Source organism: Scyliorhinus torazame, chromosome 21, assembly GCF_047496885.1.
Source record: "Scyliorhinus torazame isolate Kashiwa2021f chromosome 21, sScyTor2.1, whole genome shotgun sequence".
NCBI classification, from domain to species: Eukaryota; Metazoa; Chordata; class Chondrichthyes; order Carcharhiniformes; family Scyliorhinidae; genus Scyliorhinus; species Scyliorhinus torazame.
Window position 1 is genome coordinate 107,777,254 of NC_092727.1, and position 24,742 is coordinate 107,801,995.

Consider the following 24,742-nt stretch of genomic DNA (forward strand, 5'->3'; position numbering starts at 1 on the left):
GGGATGAGGATGTAAAACAGGAATTCAGGGAGCTAGGGTGGAAGCTGAGAGCCAGGACAGACCTTGTTATCATCTCTGGTTTGCTGCCAGTGCTAGCGAGGTGAGGAACAGGGAGAGAGTGCAGTTAAACGCGTGGCTACAGAGATGGTGTAGGAGGGAGGGTTTCAGTTCCTTGGATAATTGGAGCACATTCTGGGGAAGGTGGGACCTGTACAAACAGGACAGGTTACACCTGGAACAGAGGGGCACCAATATCCTGGGAGGGAAATTTGCTACAGATCTTCGGGGGGGGGGGGGACTGATTTGTAGTCCAGGAGCTAGCGTTGCTGGAGTTCAGGAGGTTGAGGGTAGTGCAGTACTAAGGAAGGTACCAAGATCACACGAGTGGACCTGCATGCATGTAGGTGGTTTGAAGTGTGTCTACGTCAATGCGAGGAGCATCAGGAAGAAGGTTGGTGAGCTTGAAGCATGGATTGGTACCTGGGACTACGGTGTTGTGGCCATTACGGAGATGTGGATAGAACAGGGGCAGGATTGGTTGTTGGAGGTTCCGGGGTTTAGATATTTCAGTAAGATTAGGGAAGGTGGTAAAAGTGGTGGAGGAGTAGCCTTGTTAATCAAGGGTAGTATAATGGCTGCAGAAAGGCAGTTTGAGGAGGATCTGTCTACTGAGGTAGTGTGGGCTGAAGTTAGAAATAGGAAAGGAGCGGTCACTTTGTCAAGGCGTTTTCTATAGGCCCCCAAACAGTAACAGAGATGTGGAGGAAAAGATTGCAATGCAGATTTTGGATAGGTGCAGTAGTCACAGGATAGTTGTCATGAGTGACTTTAATTTTCCAAATATTGATTGGAACCTCTATAATTCGAATAGTTTGGATGGGGCTGTTTTTATCCAGTGTGTGCAGGAGGGTATCCTCACACAGTATGTGGATAGACCGACAAGAGGCAGGGCCACATTGGACTTGGTACTGGGTAATGAACTGGGCCAACTAGATTTGGTTGTGGGAGAGTACTTTGGAGATAGTGACCACAATTCGGTGACTTTCCCGATAGCAATGGAGAGGGATAGGAACATATGGCAGGGCAAGGTTTATGACTGGGGGAAGGGTAATTACGATGCGATTAGGCAAGAATTGGGGAGCATAAGATGGACACAGGAACTGTCAGGGATAGGCACAATTAAGATGTGGAGCTTTTTCAAGGAGCAAATACTGCGTGTCCTTGATATGTATGTCCCTGTCAGGCAGGGAGCAAATGGTTCAGTGAGGGAACCATGGTTTACAAAAGAGGTTGAATGTCTTGTCAAAAGGAAGAAGGGGGTTTATGTAAGGATGAGCAAACAAGATTCAGTTAGGGCACTTGAGGGATACAAGATAGCTAGGAAGGAGCTCAAGAAAGTGCTTTGGAGAGCTAGGTGGAGGCATGAGAATTCCTTGGCATGTAGGATCAAGGAAAACCCCAAGGTCTTTTACAATTATGTGAGAAATAAAAGAATGACCAAGGTGAAGTTAGGGCCAGTCAAGGACAGTAGTGGAAACATGTGCATCGAATCTGAAGATATAGGAGAGGCTCTAAATGAATACTTTTCTTCAGTGTTCACAAAGGAGAGGGGCCATGTTGTTGAGGAGGATAGTGCGATACAGGCTTGTAGGCTGGAGGAGGTAGATATTCGGAAGGAGGATGTATTAGAAATTTTGAGAAGCCTGAGGATAGATAAGTCCCCTGGGCCTGATGGGATATATCCTAGGATTCTTTGGGGGATGAAGGATGAGATTGCAGAGCCTTTGGCTTTGATCTTCATGTCCTCACTGTCTACAGGAATAGTGACAGAAGACTGGAGTGAGGCGAATGTTGCCCTCTTGTTCAAGAAAGGGAATAGGTATAACCCTGGGAATTATAGGCCGGTTAGTCTCACTTCGATCATAGGTAAATTATTGGAAAGGGTGTGAGGGATAGGATTTATGATCATTTGGAAAGATACAGCTTAATCCAGGATAGTCAGCACGGATTTGTGAGGGGTAAGTCTTGCCTCACAAGTTTGATTGTATTCTTTAAGGAGGTAACTAAGTACATAGATGAAGGTAGAGCAGTTGATGTCATAGACATGGATTTTAGTAAGACGTTTGATAAGGTGCCCCATGGTCGGCTCATGCAGAAAGTAAGGAGGCATGGCAAAGAGGGAAATTTGGCCAATTGGATCAGTAACTGGCTATCACATAGAAGACAGAGGGTGGTGGTAAATGGTAAATTTTCATCCTGGAGCCCAGTCACCAATGGTGTACCACAGGGATCAGTGCTGGGTCCTCTGCTATTTGTGATTTTTATCAATGACTTGGATGATGGAGTTGAAGGTTGGGTTAGTAAATTTGCTGATGACACCAAGATTGGTGGAGTAGTGGATAATGTGGAGGGCTGTTGTAGGCTGCAAAAAGATATTGATAGGATGCAGAGCTGGGCTGAAAAGTGGCAGATGGAGTTTAATCCTGATAAGTGTGAGGTGATTCATTTTGGTAGGACAAATTTGAATGCGGATTACACGATTAACGGCAGGGTTCTGAAGAATGTGGAGGAGCAGAGAGATCATGTCCATAGATCTCTGGAAGTTGCCACCCAAGTGGATAGAGCTGTGAAGAAAGTCTATAGTGTGTTAGCATTTATTTACAGAGGGATTGAGTTTATGAGCCTTGAGGTTATGCTGCAACTGTACAAGACCTTAATTAGACCACATTTGGAGTATTGTGTGCAGTTCTGGTCACCTCATTATAGGACGGATGTGGAAGCATTAGAAAGGGTGCAAAGGAGATTTACCAGGATGCTGCCTGGACTGGAGGGTAGGTCTTATGAGGAAAGGTTGAGGGAGCTAGGGCCTTTCTCATTGGAGCGAAGGAGGATGAGAGGTGACTTAATTGAGGTGTATAAGATGATGAGAGGGATAGATAGAGTGGACGTTCAGCGACTTTTTCCTCGGGTGGATGTAGCTGTTACAAGGGGGCATAACTATAAGGTTCATGGTGGAAGATATAGGAGGGATGTCAGAGGTAGGGTCTTTACTCAGCAATTTGAGCAATTTCTGGACTTTCGTAAACGCGACCTGAATTGAAGGAATCAATCACATGAGGCTGCGGTGATGGTTCATTTAAGCAAAGTCTGTGTTTGGCAAAGAAAGAAAATGCTCTTTTCATTATTGTTCGGTTATGGAAATATATATGGAAATTAGCTTGAATATTCAATGGATTTCATTTATGGTATGCTAGCGAGACAGCCATATATCTTCAGTGTTTTAAAAATGTAACCATGACATCGCAATGTGAAACAGTGAGTGACTCTGAAAGGGTGAAGATTTCTAGTAAAAGAATTTGGACAATGAATTCTATTGTGCGACTTGGTAACCAGATAGGGGAGTATGTAGCATTCTACGCATTGGCAAAATTGAATGGTCACCAAGCATACATTTTGCCTGCCATGGCCAATTACCTGTCCCCTATCTTCAAAATTACGATAAGAATAATGTCTTTACTGGTGTCACAATTAGGCTTACATTAACACTGCAATGAAGTTACTGTGAAAATTCCCCAGTCGCCACACTCTAGCGCCTGTTCGGGTACACTGAGGGAGAATTTAGAGACACCAATTCACCTAACAAGCACGTCTTTTGGGACTTGTGGGAGGAAACCAGAGCATTGGAAGAAACCAATGCAGGCACAAGGAGAATGTGCAGACTCCGCACAGACAATGACCCAAGCCGGGAATTGAACCCAGGTCCCTGGTGCTGTGAAGCAACAGTGCTAGCCACTGTGCCACCGTGCTGCCCACACTGTGCTACCGTGGGGAGACAATTTACCTCACAAAGTTTACTTTGCCAGAATCACCATTTCTAAACATCTGGATTTTAAGGATTTTCTCTTCAAGGAGGAGAATGTAAATTTAATTCCATTGTTCAGCAGATCCAGCAGAGGGCAGTAGAGCGGAGCTGCTGATTGGTGTTGCAAGGGAAATTTGCATACCTCCATCGTGGTCACCCTAATTTGAAGGTAGTTTGTGGAGGAGCTGTTGGCAAGTGACAATTAAACCCGAAACACTTCTTCAGTGTTTCCCTCCCTACCCCCTCCTCTAACCAAAAAAAAAACAACCGCTGTAAAGGTCAAGAGATAGGCTCGAGGTCAGGAAGAAGTTGAACCGTGACTCCACAGCCTGCAGGGAAGGGATTGGCTGGTGACGGGTAAGTAGTTTTTCGTTTATATTCCCTCAGGTGTTATCGTGCAGGGCGCAGAGGTTGCTGAGTGAGTGCTTGCTGAGAAGGGGAGTGAATAGCAGATAAGCTCTTTCTTTCTTTTTTTTTATCTAGGGGGATGGCAGGGAAGGTAGTGCAATGTTCCTCCTGCAGAATATTTGAGGTGAGGGACGCCGACAGTGTCCCTGCTGATTTCATCTGTGGGAAGTGCACCCATCTCCAGCTCCTCAGAAACCGCGTGAGGGAACTGGAGCCGGAGCTGGATGAACTTCGGATCATTCGGGAGGCAGAGGTGGTCATATATAGAAGCTTCAGGGATGTAGTTACCCCGAAGAATAAAGATAGATGGGTGACGGTGAGAGGGGCTGGGAGGAAGCAGTCAGTACAGGGATTCCCTGTGGTCGTTCCCCTTAGTAACAAGTATACCGCTTCGGATACTGTTGGGGGGGGGGGGACTTACCAGGGGTAAGCCATGGGGTGCAGGTCTCTGGCACAGAGTCTGTCCCTGTTGCTCAGACGGGAAGGGGGGAGAGGAGTAGAGCATTAGTCATTGGAGACTCCATAGTTAGGGGGATAGATAAGGGATTCTGTGGGAACGAGAGAGACTCGTTGCCTTCCAGGTGCCAGGGTGCGTGATGTCTCGGATCGTGTTTTCGGGATCCTTAAGGGGGAGGGGGAACAGCCCCAAGTCGTGGTCCACATAAGTACCAATGACATAGGTAGGAAAAGGGATAGGGATGTAAGGCAGGAATTCAGGGAGCTAGGGTGGAAACTAAGATCTAGGACAAACAGAGTTATTATCTCTGGGTTGTCACCCGTGCCACGTGCTAGCGAGACGAGAAAAGAAATAGGGAGAGAGAGGAGTTGAACACGTGGCTACAGGGATGGTGCAGGAGGGATGGTTTCAGATTTTTGGATAATTGGGGCTAATTCTGGGATCGGTGGGACCTCTACAAACGGGATGGTCTACACCTGGACCAGAGGGTTACCAATATCCTGGGGGGGAAATGTGCTAATGCTCTTCGGGAGGGTTTAAACTAGTTCAGCAGGGGCTTGGGAACCTGAATTGTAGCTCCAGTATACAGGAGGTTCAGAGTAGTGAGGTCATGAGTAAGGTTTCAAAGTTGCAGGAGTGTACCGGCAGGCAGGAAGGTGGTTTAAAGTGTGTCTTCTTCAATGCCAGAATCATCCGGAATAAGGTGGAGGCTTATGTAAAGATGAGACATGAAGGTTCAGTAAGGGCGCTCGAGAGTTCCAAGTTAGCTAGGAAGGACTTAAAGAGAGAGCTAAGAAGAGCCAGGAGGGGACATGAGAAGTCTTTGGCAGGTTTTATCAAGGATAACCCTAAAGCTTTCTAGAGATATGTCAGGAATAAAAGAATTACTAGGGTAAGAGTAGGGCCCGTCAAGGACAGTAGTGGGAAGTTGTGCTTGGAGTCCAAGGAGATAGGAGAGGTGCTAAATGAATATTTTTCATCAGTATTCACACAGGAAAAAGACAATGTTGTCGAGGAGAATACTGAGATTCAGGCTACTAGACTAGAAGGGCTTGAGGTTCATAAGGAGGAGGTGGTAACAATTCTGGAAAGGGTGAAAATAGATAAGTCCCCTGGGCCGGATGGGATTTCTCCTAGGATTCTTTGGGAAGCTAGGGAGGAGATTGCTGAGCCTTTGGCTTTGGCCTTTAAGTCATCTTTGTCAACAGGAATAGTGCCAGAAGACTGGAGGATAGCAAATGTTGTCCCCTTGTTCAAGAAGGGGAGTAGAGACAACCCCGGTAACTATAGACCAGTGAGCCTTACTTCTATTGTGGGCAAAATCTTGGAAAGGTTTATAAGAGATAGTGTGTATAATCATCTGGAAAGGAATAATTTGATTAGACATAGTCAACACGGTTTCGTGAAGGGTAGGTTGTGCCTCACAAACCTTATTGAGTTCCTTGAGAAGGTGACCAAACAGGTGGATGAGGGTAAAGCAGTTGATGTGGTGTATATGGATTTCAGTAAAGCATTTGATAAGGTTCCCCACGGTAGGCTACTGCAGAAAATACGGAAGCATGGGATTCAGGGAGATTTAGCAGTTTGGATCAGAAATTGGCTGGCTGGAAGAAGACAAAGGGTGGTGGTTGATGGGAAGTGTTCAGACTGGAGTCCAGTTACTAGTGGTGTACCACAAGGATCTGTTTTGGGGCCACTGCTGTTTGTCATTTTTATAAATGACCTGGAGGAGGGCGTAGAAGGATGGGTGAGTAAATTTGCAGATGACACTAAAGTCAGTGGAGTTGTGGACAGTGCGGAAGGATGTTACAAGTTACAGAGGGACATAGATAAGCTGCAGCGCTGGGCTGAGAGGTGGCAAATTGAGTTTAATGCAGAAAAGTGTGAGGTGATTCATTTTGGAAGGAATAACAGGAAGGCAGAGTACTGGGCTAATGGTAAGATTCTTGGCAGTGTGGATGAGCAGAGAGATCTCGGTGTCCGTGTACATAGATCCCTGAAAGTTGCCACTCAGGTTGAGAGGGTTGTTAAGAAGGCGTACGGTGTATTAGCTTTTATTGGTAGAGGGATTGAGTTTCGGAGCCATGAGGTCATGTTGCAGCTGTACAAAACTCTGGTGCGGCCGCATTTGGAGTATTGCGTGCAATTCTGGTCACCGCATTATCGGAAGGATGCGGAAGCATTGGAAAGGGTGCAGAGGAGATTTACCAGAATGTTGCCTGGTATGGAGGGAAGATCTTATGAGGAAAGGCTGATGGACTTGAGGCTGTTTTCGTTAGAGAGAAGAAGGTTAAGAGGTGACTTAATTGAGGCATACAAGATGATCAGAGGATTGGATAGGGTGGACAGTGAGAGCCTTTTTCCTCGGATGGTGATGTCTAGCACGAGGGGTCATAGCTTTAAATTGAGGGGAGATAGATATAAGACAGATGTCAGAGGTAGGTTCTTTACTCAGGGAGTAGTAAGGGTGTGGAATGCCTTGCCTGCAACAGTAGTGGAGTCGCCAACACTAAGGGTATTCAAATGGTCATTGGATAGACATACGGACGATAAGGGAATCGTGTAAATGGGCTTTAGAGTGGTTTCACAGGTCAGCGCAACATCGAGGGCTGAAGGGCCTGTACTGCGCTGTAATGTTCTATGTTCTATGTTAAAAGTACATTAACTCCAGAATAGAACAAGTGGGAGCCTGTGCAACCTAAATTAGAAAGAATGGTTCAGATCATTATTGTTCTTCATGCAAAATGGAAAATACTGCAGATGCTGCAAATTTGAAATTAGAACAGAAAATTAGAACCTGCTTTTATCCACTAATTATTTATTTTATGTGGGTGTGTAGCTGCCACATCTAAATATCTGAACATTATTGTCAACAATTCAATAGGCGCGGTCTTACCAGAAAATGGCCAAGTGCCAGTTCCGGTTAGAAACTGTACTCACCAGACTTTTGGATGGAGTGCAACAGAGGCGGGACCCACACTGAATCCCACCAGCAAGGTGACTTTGCCCACCTGGGAGGCTATGGCAGCATTAGTTAGTGCAAGCTCACTGCAGAAGAGGATGGAACAGCTGTGCCTGAAAATAACGAATGATCTTCTCCGCATGGCCAGGGTAAGCCTTCCACTTCCAGTCTCTCGGCATATCCCCTCACCCGCCCTCCCACCTCCAAGGTGGTTTCTCACCCAGCCACCTCAAAGTGTGCACACTTGTCACGAGGTTCTCTTTCCGGACCGCCAACCACCCTGATGCACCTCCCCCAGTCTCAACTTCACTCTTCACATCCCAGCCCCCACTCCAGCCCCACACATGTCAGCCCTCAATCCCCTGAACTGGCAGGTCTCCCACCTAAACTCTTCCATAGAACCATACAATAGAACCATAGTATTCCAACTGTGCAGAAGAAGCCATTTGGCCTATCGCATCTGCACCGACACGCTGAAAGGGCACCCTGCCAAGTCCCACTTTCCCTTCCTACACCAGTGACTTAAGCTGTACAGCCCTGGACACAAAGGGGCAATTAAGCATGGATAATCCGCTTAACCTGCACATAGAACATAGAACATACAGTGCAGAAGGATGCCATTCGGCCCATCGGGTCAGACCGACCCCTAACCCAATAACCCCTCCTAACCTTTTTGGGCACTAAGGGCAATTTAGCATGACCAATCCACCTAACTTGCACGACTTTGGACTGTGGGCGGAAACCGGAGCACCCGGAGGAAACCCACGCAGACACGGGGAGAACTTGCAGATTCTGCACAGACAGTGACCCAAGCCGGGAATTGAACCTGGGACCCTGGCGCTATGAAGCCACAGTGGCAACTACATCTTTGGTGTGTGTGGATAAACCAGCGCATTGGAGGAAATCCAACCCGGCGTGGGAGAATGTGCACACTCCACACAGACAGTCACCCTAGGCTGGAATTGAACCCGGTCACTGGTGCTGGCAGGCAGCTGTGCCAACCACTATGCCACCGTGCTGCCAACTTGTAGCCCCGGAGGGCAAAATTGAGCACAACAGGTGTGAGAGGGAACAACTAGCCAGAGTCATGCAGGAGGAATGCAACTGCACCCCGCAACGGGAAAGAGCCCTTAAGCTGGCCGGGGGGGGGGGAGCAGGGCCATCCGCGTCTATGTTGATGGTGAAGTGGGGGCTGAGAGCAAAAGTGAGAACACGAAGGACACACTGTCATTCCTCAAACCTTACGTGAGTAAACATGTTTCATCATTTATCCCCTGTGATGCACTAATGCTATCTTCCTTCCCTTGCAGAGCAATCGGACGAGCAGCTCGGATCATCCTCGCACCCTCTGGATACCACTGACCTGAGCAGCACAGGTGGGGTTTTCAGGCATTGCCATAAAGGAGGTGTCACAGTTGTCACCCGCATCCTACACCAGCGCAGATACTCGCACCTTGGTGGGATTAACTGGTAGGCAATCTTTTGGGTCACTCACTGGTGAGCACCTCACCTCAGCCGATGGAGGTCGGGATGCCCCAAGATTCTGTTGCTCTCTTTGGTTGTTTCTAAATATGGCGGTCAATATGGTCGCCTTCCTTAATTCTAATTACTTTTGCTTTAGAGTCGCCAGGTATCTTTCGATACCGCCACAAGGTTCAAACCCGAATACTGATCAAAGAGTCGGTACACCAGTTAGTTAGTTCAAAGTCAATACTATTTATTTACATACACAGCAATATCTACTCATGCACGAAATACTACAGACTAAACTATCACTACTGCTAAATCCTATACTTAGCTTCGGGCACCTACTCAGTCAGAGGAACAATGGCCGTTGTTCGGGTCTGAGGCTGCTGGGGTCGAACTGGTAGAGGGGAACAGCTAAGGTCATCCGTCTGGTAGCGAGCGTTGACCTTGGACTTACTTGCTTCTGGTGCAGCTGGTGGACGGGTCTCTCCGCTGTGAGAGCCAATTCCAAGAGAGCGATTCTCTCTTGGAGCCTTCTTCTTATACCCGAAGGGGGCTTCGCACGCTTTTGGGCGGGCCTTGAACTTGGCCCCAATCAATTGGGCCATTTCTTGATCATTCGCATTGATCCTGACCAAGAAAGGGGTGGGTGCCCTGATGGCTGGGCGCGTCCTAGGTGGCCGTTGGCCTGGCTTTGTTTTCTGCTTTCGGTTTGGGGAACTGACACCGTGAGGTCTGGGGCCAGATCGGTTACTTCAGCATCTTTCCTTTGTTCCTGGAGATGGGCCATCCATATGCTAATGAGCCTACTGTTTCGGTCTCGCCTGGACGCTGTTTCTCCAATATTCAGACAGGCTCTGTGCCTGCTTGCTTTCTTAACATTGTCCATTTTTCCCTGCAACCTTTGCAAATGTCCATTTTGTATTCTGGAAGTGGCCATCCTAGATGGCTACAATTCCGGCACTCGGAGAGATGCTGAAGCCCAGGACTCTGGCAAGCCCCTGGTCAATGACATGTCCCTTGGTCTGATTACCAGAGCTGATGGAGCTGCAAAGACAGAGTTGCGAGAATCAGGAAGGAATGACAGCATCTCTCCTCGGACTGCAAGGCTGACTTGAGGAATTTGATCTCCTTCTGACCGAGGAGATGGTGCCGTCAATGCAGCAGAACAAGGCCAACAGAGCGAGGGCGGCATCCACAGTGGAGACCTTGGTACAGGAGGTGCACTCCATGGCGGTGAATGTCCGCTCCATGGTTCAGCTCATGACCTCCATGACTGAAGGAATGAGTTCCAAGGTGCAGAACGTCAATTGCATGGTGCACGCTCTGGAGGGAATCCATGAGTGTTTGTGCCTGAGGTTGGCGGGGCTTCTGTATCTCACTCCAGTTGCCCTTCTATCCCATGGAGGAGCACAGGGGCCCCTAGGGACGAGGATAGGCAGGTGCACAGCCTTGGACCCTCCACCCAGGGGGCTCCGTGGATGTCCAGCCCATTTGACACCACCCTCCTTGAGTGTTACACACCTCCAGTCTTGAACCCCTGAAGAGGGTCTCTGCAACATCTGTGTTTCCCAAAAGTACACCCAGATGCTCAAGGTCCAGGCCCCCTAGGGGGCACCTGCCAAAGTCATCTCAGGCAACAGGGCCTGGAAATCAGCAGGATGCTTCAACCCCAGCTGTGGACCCTGGGAATACACCTAGACATAGTGGGAGGGTGAGGATGGTTAAGAAGCTGTAGCCATTGAGTGGGCATGGGTGAACATAGGCACTGGTAGAGATAGGTCACCACTGTAATTAGACACTTGTAAATAAACATCACTTAGTTCACCAACAGATTCCCTCCCTGTCATTGCATGTTGCCATGCTCCATGAACACATGCGCACTCTCGTGCTTCATCACTACACTGTGGGAGAATGGCAACGCCATGTCTCTCCCACCTCCCACCCCGATGACTCAGTAAAGACGCACTGCTGCTGCCTCCCTTCCCCATCCCCAGTATCAATGCTCAGGCCTCTCATTGCAGCCGACTGAGAGGCTGACCCATCCCTGAGTGAGTTGGATGAATACAGCAGGACTCCTGGCCTCGAAGGGGGCTGGAGTACATGAGTGCTCATCCAGCATCTCTGACCATGCTGTACCAAGAATTCCTTCCAAAAAATTCCATGATTTTCTCATCTCAGTTACCTTTGCTCATCTGATGTTTCCAGTCTAAGTGTCGACCAAAATGCCCCATGATTATCAATGTACCATTTTGTCAAGCTCCTATTATTTCTTCCTTTACATCCTATATAAACCATGGCCGGGATTCTCCGAGCCCGTGCCGGGGGGCGAGAATCTAGCTACGCCGCTCCGACGCCGGGCCGCCGATTCTCCGGCGACCGGAGAATCGCCGCCAATCGCGCCCGCGCGGTCACTGCTGTTGGGGGCTGTTGAAAACGGGCCGGCATGGTTTACCCGACGGGACCTCGGCGTTCTGGCTGCGGGGGCTGTCCTGGTGGGGCGGCGGGGGGACGCGACTCCGGGGCGGGCCTCCACAGTGGCCAGGCCTGCGATCGAGGGCTAATGATCGGCGGGCACACTCATTCCAGGGGGGGGGCCTATGTTTTCCTGCGCCAGGGCCCTGTAGCGCTCTCACAAGTTGCGCGGGGGCCGGTGCAGAGATGGCAACCACGCGCATGCACCGGTGCGGAGACGGCCGTTGCGCGCATGCGCGGACCAGCGCTGGCCGTACAGTGCCGGCTTTCGGCGCCGGAGCAGCGCACAGCATTCCGACGCCGTTCTAGTCCCCGAAGAACAGGAGAATGACTGGGTCTGGAGGCCCATTGACGCCGGCGTCGCTTGCGCCAGTTTCGATGCCGGCGTCAACACTTGGCCGTGATATCGCAGAATCCCGGCCCCTGACTATGTAGTTATGGTTAGGGGCCTGTACACCTCTCCTTGTCTTTATCACTTCTCATCTCTTTCCAAACTGCTTCTACATCCTTTTTTCCTGAACTTTGGCCATTCCTCTGTATTGTGGTAACACGATCATTAATTAACAAAACCACCCTCCACCTTTTCCTAACTTCTTTTCCTTCCTAATTGCCATGTACCCTTTAATATTGAGGTCCCGATCTATGCCATCCTGCGGCCATGTCTCTATCATGGCTATCAAATGGTATTTATCTATTTCTATTTGCTCCAACAATTTGTCTCTATCATTCGGAGTGATGCTTGCATCCAGTTACAAATGCTTTAGTTTTGTCCTTTTATTAACATTGTTATCTTTACCTTATCTGCTGGTTTTCTTAGATTTATATTTTCTGCCCCTTCCTGTCACCTTGTGGTTATCCTTTCCACATTAAGACCTTTCTCTTTTGCTTCTCTACACTTTGTTTTAGAACATTTCTACAAATTTGATCCTGCCTGCAAGTTTTAGTTTAAAACCCTCTGTGCACTGCCAATTATGAAGTGCGCTAGGACACTGGTCCCAGCATGGTTCAGGTATAGACATTCGCAACTTTATATAACCCACACTTTCCCCAGTATTGGTGCCTGTGTCCCCCTAACTGGAATGGAGTTCTCCACACATTCATTTCTCTAATTTTATTTACCAAGCCAATTTGTAACTTTGATGTTCTGCTTTTTAATTTTATGCCGAGTTACACATACTCTCTATGCAAAATCTTTTTCCTAACCTTACCGTTGTCCTCGGGACCTACATGGATCACAGTCACTTGACACTCCCCCTCCCACTGCAAGTTCCTTTCCAGTCCTGAGCAGATATCCCAAACGCTGGACACTGCCTTAATTTGTGCCTTTGACCACATTTTTGACACAGAAATACTTTGTCCTGATCTTTAACCTGTTTGTTGGTGTGTGAGGAGCTGAAGGAACTTTCCCGCCTTTTTCTTGGAAGTTTCCTGCCTTATTGGAAAAAGGGCGGCAACCGGAGTGCTTTCCTCCAAGAAGACACCACCATTACTGAGATACATTTTAGAATGCTGTGCTGCTAGCTTGTGAGTCTGACAAATCTTCACTGTTTGTTCCAAAGACATCTCTGATTCCCTCAGCAGCTGTTCCCTCATTCACACCAAACACAATTTTGTCCCGAATCATGGAAGATTCAACCACAGACAAATGACAGGTTTTAACTTTCAACTTTAAATCAGTAACAAAATGACCTATGGACTCTTCTACCTTCTGTAAACATGATCTAAACACATAGCGCTCATAAATTTCATTCTTTCTGGGGGTGCAATGTTCATCAAATCTTCAAATGACTTCGTTAAAATTTTTACAATCTTCATTGTTTGCAAATTTAAATGTATTAAACACAATTGCTTCAGGCCCTGCCGCTGTGAGGAGCATCACTACCTTACACGAATCTGATTGATTTCCTAAATTTACTGCAGTTAGAAACAGATTAAATTGTTGTTTAAACTCTCCTCAGTTGCTGTCCACATTACCATGAAATCTGAGACTCATTGGTGGCTTCAACAACTCCACGAAGTTCATTCGTGCAGTCTGCAAAACCTTCAAATCTCTATGGACCTCGTGGAAGGCTTGCTGCTCGTTTTTTCTCAGTGTTTAATACCATCCAGCTCTGGTACCATGTAGTGTTCTTGTCGGATGGCCTGATCTATATTACAAGAACACTTGTAGCCATAATAAAGCTATAAACGATTTATTAACATTAACTGTGGGTCAAATATATACAAAACAACAGATGAATAATAGTATGAACATGAACTAACCATTGTCTCTCTCCCAGCTCCCTAGTCAGTCTGAGTTCATATGACTCTAACATTCATTTATATACTAATGAGACTCAGTCGGTCAGTCGGTGAATTACAACACAACCGTGATATCACTACACCATGGATGGCAAAGGCGAGTTCATGGCTACGCCCATGATATGCATAGTACATACATAGAACATACAGTGCAGAAGGAGGCCATTCAGCCCATCGAGTCTGCACCGACCCATTTAAGCCCTCACTTCCACCCTATCCCCGTAACCCAATAACCCCATCTAACCTTTTTTGGTCACTAAGGGCAATTTATCATGGCCAATCCACCTAACCTGCACGTCTTTGGACTGTGGGAGGAAACCGGAGCACCCGGAGGAAACCCACGCAGACACGGGGAGAACGTGCAAACTCTGCACAGACAGTGACCCAGCGGGGAATCGAACCTTGGACCCTGGCACTGTGAAGCCACAGTGCTATCCACTTGTGCTGCCCCAAATATACCTCTCTACATACAGATATATACACTCAGTTTCATCAATGAGTCCAGTGCATTTATCAAGAGTAGCTTTGTAAAAAGAACTGATTCAGCAGCATAAATGGGAAGATTGGTTTCGTAATTGCTTTATAATAATGACCAATTTCTCAACTTTCAGAAACTCCACCTACATTGAGAAAATCAATCACAACGTGAAGAGTCTGCAGGGATGGTCCATTTAAGCAAAGTTTGTGTTTGGAAAAGAAATAAAATGCTGCTGCTCTTTCCACTGTTGTTCTGTTCAATAACAGTACCTGCCATATTCTACAGTCATCATTTAAGGTATGCCAACATAATTGCCAAGTACTTTCAGTGTTATGACAATATAACCATGACATTGCAATGTGAAACAGCAAGAGACTCTGAAAGAGTGAACATTTCTAGGAAAGGAATTTGGACAATTAACTCTGTTGGACGACTTGGCGACCAGATGGGGGAATATGCAACACTGTACGCATTGGCAAAATTGAACGGTCACCAAGCATACATTCTGCCTGCCATGGCCAATTACCTGTCCCCTATCTTCAAAATTGCACTTCCAACCCTCCATGACAGTGTGTGAAATAGAATGCACTGGAAGGATCATAAAGTGTATGACTGGATGGAGGATCAGTACCGCAGTTTCCAGGAGACTATGTTCTATTCACAGGAACCCCATGTTCATGGACCTTTTATCATCATATCCGAGAAGAAATTCTCCTTGAGTTCACCTTTCATGACTTTCTGAAAGAACAGGCCAATACATTCCTTAGACGCATCAGAGGGGAGCGAAAGAATGTGACGTATGTTGGTGTTCACGTTCGAAGGGGAGATTACGTACATGTCATGCCAGATATGTGGAAAGGAGTTATAGCTGATAAGAAATATTTAGATACAGCAATGGCTTACTTCAGAAATAAATACAAAAACGTTGTTTTTGCCGTGACAAGTAATGGAATGGATTGGAGTAAGGAGAACATCGATAAATCCAAAGGAGATGTTTTCTTTTCAGACGATCCAAAGCAATCCAGTCCAGCTGATGACATTGCTATCCTTGCTCATTGTAATCACACCATAATAACAATAGGGACATTTGGTTACTGGGCTGCCTACTTGGCAGGTGGGGAGACAATTTACCTCACAAACTATACTTTGCCAGAATCACCATTTCTAAAGGTATTTAAGTATGAGGCGGCTTTCTTACCTGAGTGGATTGGACTTCCTGCTGATCTCTCACCTCTTCTGCCTAAAAAGGTTTGAAGTTAGCCAAATAGCGACACCTCATATCATCGAATCCATAGAATCCCTAAACTTGGCCCATCGAGTCTGCACCGCTCCTCCCAAGGTGCACTGTACTGAAGCCCACTCCCGCACCCTTTCCCTGTAACCATGTGATCATAGCCAATCCACCAAACCTGCCCATTTTTGGACTCCGAGAGGAAACCGGAGCACCCAGAGGAAACCCACACAGACATCCAAGGCCGGAATCGAATGCAGATCCCTGGTGCTGTGAGATAGCATTGCTCATCAGTCTAGCACCATGCTACTATCAGCTTCAAAGCTCAATAATTTTATATGGTTCACATTTAATTACATTAACCGTTTCGAAAATACAAAAATGAGCTTTAGGAGAGTAACTTATGCTAAGTTCAGAACTCAAAGTGTCCAGAATGTCCACTGGAAGTTGCATTAAATTTTAGAGTATTCCTCTTTTCCATAGAACTCCTACAGTGCAAACGAGGCCATTTGACACATTGAATCTGCACCGACCCTCTGAAAGTGCACCCACTCGGCCCACTCAGACTCATAACCTAACTTGCACATCTTTGGGAACCAGATCACCCAGAGGAAACCCATGGTGGGTGAGTGCAGATTCCATGCAGACTGTCACCCAAAGCAGGAATTGAACAGGGATCCCTGGGGCTGTGAAGCAGCAATGCTAACCACTGTGCCACCATGCCTGCCAAATTTTCATTTGTCAAAATTGATTAGGTTAATGAATGAACAGCATTGAAGGTCTCACGATATGTAGTTCACATTTAACCCGACTGCACAGCAGTGGAACGAACAGTCAGAAGCACCTGGAGTTGAAGGATTTTCTCTTCAAGGAGGAGAATGTAAATTTAACTCCATTGTTAAACATACATTAGAACAAGTGGGAATCTGTGCAATATAAATGAGAAAGAATGGTTCAGACCATTATCCTTATTCATGCAAAAAGCAAAAGACTGCAGATGAGAACAGAAAATGTGACTGAACCTACTTTTTTTATGGTATGTGTAAGAGTGTGCAGCTGACATAACTAATTATCTGAACATCATTGTCAACAATTCAATAGGGGCAATCTTATCAGAAAATGACAAACTGCCAGTGCACCTGTATCCCGCTGACGAAAAGCATGCGAAATGGCCACCCTCATCCAGGCTTAGGCCCTGGAGTTGTTTAATGGCTTGCACCCGCTTGCCGCGCCGTTTCAGCTGCTTGAATGTGCGAGTATCGGTTAGTGGCGTGTTCATGCAGAACGCAGGTCTCGATGGCTATTGCAAGGGTGAGCTGTTTAACCTTGAGGAGCTGCTGGCGTAGGGGGTCCGATTGCACACCGAAAACGATCTGGTCACGGATCATCGAGCCGGAGGTGGAGCCGTGATTGCAGGACTGCGCGATGATGCGAAGGTGGGTGAGCAAAGATTGAAAAGGTTCATCCTTACCCTGCAGATGCTGTTGAAAGACATAGCGCTCAAAACTTTCATTTACCTCGATGTCACAGTGACTGTCGAATTTGAACAGGACTGTCTTGAACTTAGACTTGTCTTCACCTTCAGCGAAAGTGAGAGAGTTGAAGATATGGATGGTGTGGTCCCCGGCCGTGGAAAGGAAGAGAGCAATCTTCCTGGCAGCTGAAGCAGCTTCCAGGTCTGTAGCTTCGAGGGAAAGCTGGAATCTTTGTTTAAAGATTTTCCAGTTCACACTGAGGTTGCCGGCGATGTGGAGCGGCGGGGGAGGGCGGACGCTGTCCATACTACCGGATGGCTGATTGCTGGTCGAAGGCAGATCAATTGAAGGCAGGTCTAGTAAACTCTAACATCACCATAAGACCATAAGACATAGGAGCAGAAGTAAGGCCGTTCGGCCCATCGAGTCCACTCCACCATTCAATCATGGCTGATTTCAACTCCATTTACCCGCTCTCTCTCCATAGCCCTTAATTCCTCAAGAAATCAAGAATTTATCAACTTCTGTCTTAAAGACACTCAACGTCCCGGCCTCCACCGCCCTCTGTGGCAATGAATTCCACAGACCCACCACTCTCTGGCTGAAGAAATTTCTCCTCATCTCTGTTCTAAAGTGACTCCCTATTATTCTAAGGCTGTGCCCCCGGGTCCTAGTCTCCCCTGCTGATGGAAACAACTTCCCTACGTCCACCCTATCTAAGCCATTCATTATCTTGTAAGTTTCTATTAGATCTCCCCTCAACCTCCTAAACTCCAATGAATATAATCCCAGGATCCTCAGACGTTCATCGTATGTTAGGCCTACCATTCCTGGGATCATCCGTGTGAATCTCCGCTGGACCCGCTCCAGTGCCAGTATGCCTTCCTGAGATGTGGGGCCCAAAATTGCTCACAGTATTCTAAATGGGGCCTAACTAATGCTTTATAAAGCTTCAGAAGTACATCCCTGCTTTTATATTCCAAGCCTCTTGAGATAAATGACCACATTGCATTTGCTTTCTTAATTACAGACTCAACCTGCAAGTTTACCTTTAGAGAATCCTGGACTAGGACTCCCAAGTCCCTTTGCACTTCAGCATTATGAATTTTGTCACCGTTTAGAAAATAGTCCATGCCTCTATTCTTTTTTCCAAAGTGCAAGACCTCGCACTCGCCCACATTGAATTTCATCAGCCATTTTTTGGACCACTCTCCTAAACTGTCTAAATCTTTCTGCAGCCTCCCCACCTCCTCAATACTACCTGCCCCTCCACCGATCTTTGTATCATCGGCAAACTTAGCCAGAATGCCCCCGGTCCCGTCATCTAGATCGTTAATATATAAAGAGAACAGCTGTGGCCCCAACACTGAAGCCTGCGGGACACCACTCGTCACCGGTTGCCATTCCGAAAAAGAACCTTTTATCCCAATTCTCTGCCTTCTGCCTGACAGCCAATCGTCAATCCATGTTCGTACCTTGCCTCGAATACCTTGGGCCCTTATTTTACTCAGCAGTCTCCCGTGAGGCACCTCATCAAAGGCCTTTTGAAAGTCAAGATAGATAACATCCATTGGCCTTGGTCTAACCTATTTGTTATCCCTTCAAAGAACTCTAACAGGTTTGTCAGGCACGACCTCCCCTTATTAAATCCATGCTGACTTGTCCTAATCCGACCCTGCACTTCCAAGAATTTAGAAATCTCATCCTTAACAATGGATTCTAGAATCTTGCCAACAACTGAGGTTAGGCGAATTGGCCTATAATTTTCCATCTTTTTCCTTGTTCCCTGCTTGAACAGGGGGGTTACAGCAGCGATTTTCCAATCCTCTGGGACTTTCCCTGATTCCAGTGACTTTTGAAAGATCATAACTAACACCTCCACCATTTCTTCAGCTATCTCCTTTAGAACTCTATGATGTAGCCCATCTGGGCCTGGAGATTTATCAATTTTTAGACCTCTTAGTTTCTCTTGCACTTTCTCCTTTGTGATGGCTACCATATTCAACTCTGCCCCCTGACTCTCCTGAATTGTTGGGATATTACTCATGTCTTCTACTGTGAAGACTGATGCAAAGTACTTATTTAGTTCCTCAGCTATTTCCTTGTCTCCCATCACTAGATTACCAGCGTCGTTTTGGAGCGGCCCAATGTCTACTTTTGCCTCCCGTTTGTTTTTAATGTATTTGAAGAAACTTTTACTATCATTCCTAATGTTACTGGCTAGCCTACCTTCATATTTGATCCTCTCTTTCCTTATTTCTCTCTTTGTTATCCTCTGTTTGTTTTTGTAAGCCTTCCCAATCTTCTGACTTCCCACTACTCTTTGCCACATTATAGGCTTTCTCTTTTGCTTTGATGCATTCCCTAACTTCCTTTGTCAGCCATGGCTGCCTAATCCCCCCTCTGATAACCTTTCTTTTCTTTGGGATGAACCTCTGCACTGTGTCCTCAATTACTCCCAGAAACTCCTGCCATTGCTGTTCTACTGTCTTTCCCACTAGGCCCTGCTCCCAGTCGATTTTCATCAGTTCCTCCCTCATGCCCCTGTAGTTACCTTTATTTAACTGTAACACCTGTACATCTGATTCTAACTTCTTTCTTTCAAATTGCAGATTGAATTCTACCAAATTATGATCACTGCCTCCTAAGTGTTCCCTTACTTTAAGATCTTTATTCAAGTCTGGCTCATTACATAACACTAAATCCAGAATGGCCTGTTCCCTCGTGGGCTCCATCACAAGCTGTTCCAAAAAGCCCTCCTGCAAACATTCAATGAATTCCCTTTCCTTGGGTCCACCCTTTCCTTGGGTCCACTGGCAGCATTATTTACCCAGTCCACCTGCATATTGAAGTCCCCCATGATCACTGTGACCTTGCCTTTCTGACATGCACTTTCTATTTCGTGGTGCATTTTGTGCCCCTGGTCCTGAACACTGTTAGGAGGCCTGTACATAACTCCCATTATGGTTTTTTTGCCTTTGTGGTTCCTCAACTCTACCCACACAGACTCCACATCATCTGACCCTATGTCGTTTAGTGCTGTAGGTCCCCCCTGTCCCAAAACTGATGCCAGTGTCCCATGAAAAGGAACCCCTCTTTCCCACACCACTCTTTCAGCCACATGTTAACTTCCCTTATTCTTGCTTCCCTATGCCAATTTGCACATGGCTCGGGCAGTAATCCGGAGATTATGACCCTTGAGGACCTGTTTTTTAATTTGAATCCTAGCTCTTTATAATCTCTAAACAGGTCCTCTTTCCTAGACTTGCCTCTGTTGTTGGTACCGACATGGACCACAACAACTGGATCCTGCCCCTCCCTCTCCAGTATCCTTTCAAGCCGCTCAGAGATGTCCCGCACCCTAGCACCGGGCAGGCAACATACCATGTGGGACTCTTTATCCTGCTCACAAAGGATACTATCTCTCGCCCTGATAATAAAATCCCCCACAACTACAACTTGCCTATTTATTCCCTCCCCTTGAATGGCCTGCTGAACCATGGTGCCTTGGTCAGCTGACTTATCCTTCCTGCAGCCCTGTTCGCCATCCACACAGGGAGCAAGTGCCTCGTACCTGTTGCACAGGGTCAAGGACTGAGGCTCCTGTGTTCCTGACTGCTGGTTCCCTTTACCTGCCTGACTTGCAGTCACACCCTGCTGTCCCTGGCCACTGGCAGGATTTAAACTACTTATTCTGACAGGTGTGACTGCCTCCTGAAACACAGTGCCCAGGTAAGTCTCCCCCTCCTGGATGTGCCTCAGTGTTTGAAGCTCAGACTCCAGCTCATCAACTCTGAGCCGGAGCTCTTTGAGCAGCCAACACTTACTGCAGATGTGGTTGCTGCAGCTCGCAATGGGATCTGCCAACTCCCACATCAAGCAGCTCAAGCACATCACCTGACCAGCCATCTCTAAATAATTAATTAGTTTAATTTAAGTTTACGAGTTTAGCTGTGTTTTTTAAAAATTTGGGGCCGATTTTCTATAAACCAATCAGATCGCAGCTTCCCTCTGATGTCACTTTTGGAAGAAAAAAACTGGAAAACAGGAAGTTACCGTTAGGTTTTTATACTCAGAGACTGCTTCTCCTCCCCCGAACGGCTCCCGAAATTAGGCGCGAAGAAAGGCAGAGAACAAAACAGTAGGGAAAAAGCACCTTCTCCCGCTCTGCACCGAATTACCTCACTGCACCAAATTACCAAGTTTCAAATTCTCACTCTGTCTGTGTCTCACTCACTCAGGCTGCGTCTCTTTGACCAGCACAATGCTTACTGAGTGCGCTTTCTGTCTGTCTTTTATACACTCACACTAAACCTTCAAAGAGAGGAATACAATGTGTACCTTTGTGCCCCTAAACAGGCCTCAGGTGACTGCCAGATAACTGCCTCTCGGCAATTAGGGTGGGGGCAGCTTCAGCTAATCAGACACTAACCTACACTGCACTTTTAACTGAAAAACAGCACAATTAGATTAACCACTTACCTTTCCTTGTTACCTCACTGCACCAAATTACCAAGTTTCACATACTGGTACCATGATGTGTTGGGTACTCTGGATCTGTGGAGACTGCGTTTACCTTAGCAGTAACATAGACAGGCTACCAACACTTGTAATAGTACAACTCTATTTTATTTAACTAAGAGCTGTTAAACATACTTGCACTGTGGATCAACACTATGTTAGATTGACTGAAGACCTATGCCTAACCTGACCTGCCTATACTGCTAGCACATGGTGGATGTTTGTGCTACTGACTGCGGGCTCTGTCTGTCTCAGAGGCTGCATCCCGAATGAGATGCCTCTGCCTTTACAGTGACCGTGCCCTAGCTAATGATTGGCTGCTGGGTTGTGTGTGTTGATTGGTCTTGCAGTGTGTCAGGCAGTGTGTGTCTCTGCGCCATCATATACTGATGTGTATATTATGACAGGCGGGACCGCTTGGAGTTTCAGGGGGCATTGCCGAATAGAGGGCAGCGCCGCACAGTCCTTAATCGCTACCTTAATGGGTACAACCTTCGCTAGTCCCACCTGTGACGGATGATCCGCCCACACCTGAGGATTAACATACGCCAAAACATTACGCCCCAGGTGATGTCGGAGTCGGGTGTTAACCGTCTCGGGATTCTCTGAGTACTGTATAGAAGTGCCATCTGGCAGTAGTTGGGGTGTGTATTCTGTCGGATTCGATTGGTCCACTTCCCTTTTTACCATAAGCCCCAGATCCTTAGCATGGTGTGGGTTGTGGGCTTCACGTGTAATATGTGGGGCCACGGAGGCTGATTGTTGCCATAAATGTGGTGGTATTGCTACAAGGTCGGCTATGCCTTCCTGTCCCATGACAGTTGCCATGATTGTGATTGGCCATTCGGTCCCGATTAACAACTGATACTTTTCCTCTAGTTTCCGGTCCCGTCCGGTTCTGTCATAAGCGAGGGTAACGTGGTGCAATGAACGTCCACCACTGAGGTGTAGTGGAAACATAACATTGTCTTGCCGGCTTCCATGATTGAACCGTTACCCCTTCATCCCCGCATTCCAGCCGCAACTGGAATATACACAGTAGATCTTGGGCCAGCAAGTTACAGTCAAATCCGGTGGTAATCCCATTCGCATAAGTCACCTTCACTGGTTCAGAAAGGGGATATTGACACACTTGGCCTTGAAACCCCGCCAAATGCTGGGTGTGGTCAGATACTAGTAGTTGGAGTACTGATTGCACCAAAGACATGGCTGCTCCGGTGTCGACTATGAATGGATAATGTAGATGCCCTATCTGCAGAGATATGAGTTCTCTGTCCGATTGGAGGGTCTGTATAACAAAATTGGCTAGTCAATCTTGGGATGGTAAGGGGTTTTCCTGGGAGAAGTTGGTGTACCCAATCTGCCCTCCCCGTGGTGGATACCCCCTCCTGGCAGGCGGGTGTCCTCCTACTGCCTGTCTTCTAAATGGGCATTCCTGATGCCAGTGATCTGTGTGGCCACAGTTGAAGCATAAATGATCCCTTCTGTATCCTTGCCCTCTTCCTCGCCCCGTCCTTGCGGTTGACCCATGGCCTCGCGGGGGGGGGGGGGGGGGGGGGTGGTTGTAGGGTTGCCGGTTCATACGGCGGGCCGTAGAGGGGGGCTGAAGGTCCATTTGGGTGTGTTTGACATCCCCTCCTGTACTGATCCACCCACCCGGGATCGCAATATTGGGGTTCCATATGGTAAGCCACTGCACCCACATTCGGTTGGGGTCTTAAATCGTCCTTTTTCATGACATATTCGGTCTTAATCTTCGTAACCTGGCCCCCTTCATGGCCTCCACCCTCTTTCCAATAAAAGTTAACTGCCCGGGCCATCTGGAAAGGGTCATTCTCTGTCCAGTTCATATTATTACATTTCACAGCGGTGGCCACGGAAGGGGGCAGGCAATGCATCAACATAGCACAATATTGAGAAGAGTTCTGAGCGTTTTGATATGGTAAATTGCCTGATTGTCCACGATATATCTCATAAAAGCGTTCCAGAAATTCCTCTGGCTCCTCTGTCTTTTTGGGTTTGATATCTAGGATGGCAGAGATGTTTATGGGCTTTTGAAACGTGACATTTAGCGCATTCAGGATTTGTGCTTGTCTATCATCACCTTGGGCATCTTGGGTTGAAGTGCATCGTGGTCGACATAATTCAAATGGTTGAGGTGATTGCGGTATTCGGCTGGAGTTACAACCTGTTGGACTAGGGCCCAGAGGTCCCTAGAATCTGCTTGATAAATGGAGATGGTTGTTCTCAGGTAGTCCACAAATGCAGCAAGGGATTTCTTCCTGTCTGGAATTGCAGCTAGAATAGCCATCATCTCGCTATGTCTCCACGGAAGATAAACCTCTATCGTGGGATTAGCTGCTGCCATGGCTGCGTCAGGGTTGGGCATTTTCCTAATCGGTAACTGTCTCGGAGTTTCTCCAGGCGGCGCCGGACGTGGCGTAATTTGGGGAGATTCCCCTTCAGAGGCATCAGAGTCCTCGCACTCTGACGTAGGGGACTCTAGTTTTGCAGGATCGTCCCTATCTTCGTCACCGAGTTTTCTGTTCTGTCCTTTTAAGCAATCTAGGTCGCAGGTGTAATGGCTTCCGAATGGCCTTAGATTTCTTTTTCATAGTCTGAGATTGGGTTCTGCACGCGGCTGGGCTTGTATAATGGCGCCTCTCTTTCCTAACTGGTGCTGGTGGCGAGGAAGAAATACCTGGCCCCTCCATTGAAGGGGCTGGCCCTGACTCCTGCTGGGATGCTAGACTACCAGCCAGATGTGGAGGGATAATCAACTGGGCCTGTTTAACCGGGTTCGAGGAGACTGTAATGGCTGGCGTGTATTGAGTCTGGGGAGTAATGGCTGGGTACAAGTTCTGGTATTCTGGGGTTGGTGGTGGTGGGGGCGATGCCGCCGGTGCTGTAGGAACCCTACTGGGCACAGTCCAATTCTCTAAGTCATCGTCTACCTCTGTCAATGCAAGGCCAGCCATTGAACCACGCAGTCCATTTCTTTCGATCGAATTTGCCCCTTTTTGTGCCTCGGCCTCTTTCTGTGCGCGTTTTTTGAATGCGCACTTCTTTTGTAGGAGTGCCAAAGTTTTATGATTTCCCCCTTCA

General features: G+C 47.3%; 1 pseudogene; it reads left to right on the forward strand.

The window, feature by feature from the left end:
• LOC140398475 (galactoside alpha-(1,2)-fucosyltransferase 2-like) overlaps positions 1-23,170 on the forward strand; it is a 36,412-nt pseudogene extending 13,242 nt beyond the window's left edge.
• The last annotated feature ends 1,572 nt before the right edge of the window (positions 23,171-24,742 follow it).